The 4,892-nt window shown below is 31.8% G+C and overlaps 1 long non-coding RNA gene across 1 annotated transcript; it reads left to right on the top strand.

Annotated features, from left to right (window-relative positions):
• The first annotated feature begins 1,949 nt into the window (after positions 1-1,949).
• Positions 1,950-4,197, top strand: LOC107397539 (uncharacterized). Its single transcript, XR_001574625.2, has 3 exons — positions 1,950-3,088; positions 3,139-3,578; positions 3,636-4,197. It is a non-coding gene; the product is annotated as an uncharacterized LOC107397539 (long non-coding RNA).
• Positions 4,198-4,892: the final 695 nt, after the last annotated feature.

Genomic DNA, 4,892 nt, shown 5'->3' with positions numbered 1-4,892 from the left:
CGACAAACAAATAAGTGTCAGGTGCTAAAACGTTTGAACTATACGGTAGCGCACAATTATATGTATGGTGTTTGCGTATTTTATTGCAGTTAATGTTGCTTTATGCATTTCATTTTGCAATAAAAACAAACTGTAAACGGATTTCTCGCGGTGGCAATTTGTTCGTAATTGCGGCAAAAATGAGACGACGGTTCTGGAACAACAAGTGAAATGACGAGAATCAACAGACGTCATTATTTCACATTCAATACTTGTAAATTAATGATCGCCAAATGGTTTCAATTACTGCCAGTTTTGAGTTCTCGATCATTATACGCAGTTGCAATAGTTTTAAATTAAGACCGTGTTTAATTGTTATCTACATTAGTGTGCATACTTTTTACAGAGCGGAATTAATTAAAAATAACTGAACCCTTTTGAGTTTAACTTTTTCATCGACGCTTTTTATTAAAAAAACAAAAATATTTTTTTATTAGACGTTAAAACAAGGTATCGTGATGCTCATGAAATGAGAGACCATTTCAGACAGAATTAAAAACTTTATTAAATAATTTCAGCCATTCCGCGATTGTGTAAAATAAAGTTTTAATATGCAAAAAATTTTATTTTATAAAAGTGTTTTTCTGAACATTTACCACACTGACAATTGTAAACACGTAGAATCTACAAAGTGAAAAGTTTTTGAATGTGGTTAAATTTTAAAAAACTCCTTTTTTTACTTTTCATACCAATATAAAAACTTTGCACCAAAAAATAGAAGATATAGAAGATATCTCGCGAGGTATTTTAACAATAGATTAAGCATTAGAAATAAACTCACCCATTTTTTATTTTTTAAATGTTTTATTATGAAATTATTGACCTCCAAAAGTTACTAAAAAAATTTAGATTATATTTTTTATCTTTAAAACTACTTATCCAATTTTTATAAAATTTGGTACACATATTGTAGGGATTTTTAAGATGAGGAACATTGTTAAAGGGGGCTGCAAATTGTTGCAAACATAAATTGTTTCATAACTTTGTAGAACAACTTAGTTTTGGTATTACTAGAATCTGAAAGCCCAGTCAACTTAAAATTTTTTTATCTTTTATAATTTCTGGAAAATGTACTGTTTTTCAGTAAAACAGTAAAATGTAAAAAAGTGCAGTCGATACCAGCACAAAGATCACAGTATTTTGAGTTTATGTGAAATGGTAAGGTCGTATTACAAAAAAAACTTTCAAACTCTAATAACAAAAAAGTCAAATTAATTTGTGCCACAAAGTCATGAAACAATTTATGTCGAAGAAGCCCTCTTAGCTCCCTTTAACAATGTTTCCGAACCTCACAATTTGCATTATCTGTGATTACTACTGTATACCAAATTTTATAAAAATTGGAAAAGTAGTTTCAAAAATAACAAATAAAATCTGAGTTTTTAGGGTAACTTTTGAAGACTAATAATTCTATAACAAAACTTTAAAAAAATAAATAAAAAATAAAAATATGGGTCGGTTTATCTTTAATACTTAATCCATGATTAAAAATGTGCATTACCTGACAAAAAAACATCCTGTATATTAATAGACATTTATTTATTTCTATCGTGCATTGGGTCATTGTGTTATTTTTCTCGATGTATTTTCTATAAAATATAATAAAACATTGTAGACTTAATTACAAAAATTCTTCTTTTAACAGAAAGAAGTTAGGATAAAGATAGAAAAAAAAATTCATTAATTGATAAAATATCACAAATTGTGCACTTTCAGCGATTTTGCGCATCTTTTTCTTCATTTTTTAATACTAGCAGCAATTTTGTTAGTATATTTCTTTCTTTAAACAATTTTGCTGTTGTGAGGGAGAATAGAATGTGCTTTATTCTCAAACGTTGCAAAAGTGAGAACTTTTATGACTAAATGAATGTCACTGGTAAAAGCTGTGCCTGTGTGTAAGCTTTTTTTTACTTTTACAAATTTACTCAAATTATTCTTAATCTGTTTATTTGAATTTTATCTTCACTAGAATTGTCGCTTGAGTGTAATAATTTCTTGAATCAGTTCTAAGTACATTTTATACCATGTTTGAAAACCTAACACAAACATTTTGAAAACTTATTTTTATTTGAAAATAATTTTGCAAAATAGGAAAGTCGGTGAAAGTTAAAAGGAAAAGTTGAAAAATTTGTTAGCGAAATAGGACCTAGCTGATTTTGCGCAACAGCATTTGAATCACTAAATTTAATAATTTTAAGAGTGTAATAATAACGTAAACCACCTACTTTGTCCAATGATTAATGGCAAAAAGTTTTTCAAACTTCAGGCTTTTATCACGCTATTTTACAACTGCCTACGTATATCGGATAGTGTAGATTGAACACAAATGTTTGCATAATATTCGGAAAAAGCACGTAAACTATTATTTTAACAGAAAAATTCGTTAGTGGTACTTCTTTCGTTTATTAAGAATTTTTGCAGAAATAAAAAAATCTTGATTGGTAAAAGCAAAATATGAAACTTTTAACGGTGACAAACTGTTTTATCTCAAGTTTTGTCCAACTATCATTAACAAGAAAATTAAAAACTAGTCTGCAGCCGTGGTCCATAAATTATGAATGTTTTTCATATTTGCTGCATAGGCATTAAATATGGTCTGCCAAATAAATTTTAATTACGTCTACTTTGTTTCCATATAAAAATACCTTGATATAGATACAAATATTATCATTTTAAAATCCGGTACGACTATCATTAATTTCAGCCGTAAGCTTTCAGAGCGCGAGCTTTAATATAAATAACAGTAAGATAAGATCAAAGAGCAAATGTGACCCATCAAATGTGTAAGGCGACGATGCTTTTCAGCTTAACTCTATCTTGGGCTAACGGCCGGTTCCCTGCTGAGTCCGGGTCGATACCGAACACTAAATCTATGGGAACGGTACGTCCCTATTAATCGAATAAGATTACAGATTCGCACTTGGCTGATCGATCATAGCAAACCAGTGCGTCACACCTCATGACGAATTAACAGATACTTGTGTTGATAAATGGTGCCAAAAATGATCGATGACCTTTGACACAATTTCGGGACAGCAGTAAATATATCGTGAGTATTTAATCCGAAATAATAATATGCTTTGGATCCAAAATCTCCAGACTCATTATTTCTCCGTGGAAACAATAAATTAGGCTCTTTTATTGCCGTGTGGTTATTAAATGGGCTATCAAATTTTCTTCCACCCATGAGCGAATCTATTTACGGCAGTACTCTAAAATAATAAATTAAGATTGTATCAAAAATTTCATGTGGACAAGGAGCAGCGTCTATAAAACCGCATCTGCCCGCACCAATATTAATAAATTCCAACAATTCTATCTCCAAAACTTAAACATGTGACAATGTTTTTTGGTTGTTTATAATCGCGTTTCATAATAATTTACAGGGCTACATCTGAGACAGGATCGTCGTCTACGCGACAACACTAAATTCCTTGGAGTTTTTAGTGCTATAGCCGTGGCTCTTGTTTATGGCATGGGCAACTTCCACGATACTATATCGGTTCGCTCCGGAGAGGCATCCTTTTCTACCTCCTTTAGTATTTACGACTGTTTACTGTTTTCGTCAGCATGCATCGGACTAATTCACTTTTTAGGACCGACTGACCCAAATTTCTACTGAATAAAATGCAAATTGGGGCCCGGCATTAGACGGCACCGCCGACAAAGCGCTCCGTTAATTTAGTGGCGTGCCATAAAATCGAAACTGCACTCTGCATACATTAAACAACCGCAAAACTGTTACTTTTCAAATTCCACAAAAAACGGCTTTACGATTTGTCTGTCATTTTTCAGGTGTAAATGAGAATGTTTGATCGTCGTGTGAGATGCTCGGCGGTCCGGGCCACCCAATAAGGCACACCTTTGCAACGTCACCTGCCCTGATGATGTGTGCTGGCACCTCTTCTTCTGATTACAGATATCAGAGCGTGGTGGAGGCGACTAGTTGTCCCACCAACTAAATGATTCTTAATTGCTTCAGATCGAATCGGACATATTTTCCATTCTGATGGACTGTAAAATGTGACTCGGAACCACTATCTTATAAGATAATTAAACGAATCGTTTAAACTGTCGTTAAATCACCAAACGCCCGAAAAAACATGCAACCAAAATTGCTGACATTGTGATATAATGTGCCAGACTTTTTTTTGAATAATAAATAAATCGCACCATATAAACTGCATACATTTTTTTATTATTTTACTCTCCTTCTACATCCGATTCCTCGAATCTCAGTCAAACAGGTTCTAATTTGTTTCTCATATCATAATACACCACTAGTAAAAAGAAAAATTTGTCAACAGCACCCACCTAAATCCAATTTTTCGTCTATTATATAAAAAACATTTCATTTTTGGATTTTTTGCTTAAAATTAAGTTGACCATTTCATAAAGAAATTTAATACAATGTGTTCAAAAATGGTTGTTCATCAAGTCACCTATGAAGTTTGAATGTAATGTTCCGCTTAATTTAAAATGAGAAGTGACAGATCCGTCAAAAGGATGCAAAAAGGCTTCGAATCTAAAAACTATAAAGAGTACATAACAACAAAAATCACGGAAACATAAAATACAAATGAAGACAAACCCTAGACGTGAAAAATGCAAAAAAGTGAGTAAAAAGCGAATTCAAAAATTTGACAGAAATGACATTATTCAGACTACAACAGTCATTTGAACAAAGCGGCACATTGAATTTAAATTCCACAGTCGACTTGATGAACAATCATTTTTGAACACATTGTAACAATATAATACATACTTAATTCGTCAACAAAAAAACCGTAACTTACTCTAGCAAAGCTTTATAGACTTTTCTATGCATTTACAATCCTCTCGAGTTGTTAAAA

This window comes from Tribolium castaneum, chromosome 1 (genome assembly GCF_031307605.1).
Source record: "Tribolium castaneum strain GA2 chromosome 1, icTriCast1.1, whole genome shotgun sequence".
In the NCBI taxonomy this organism is placed as follows: Eukaryota; Metazoa; Arthropoda; class Insecta; order Coleoptera; family Tenebrionidae; genus Tribolium; species Tribolium castaneum.
The sequence above is the reverse complement of the archived record's forward strand: the minus strand, read 5'-3'. Positions and strand labels throughout refer to the sequence as shown.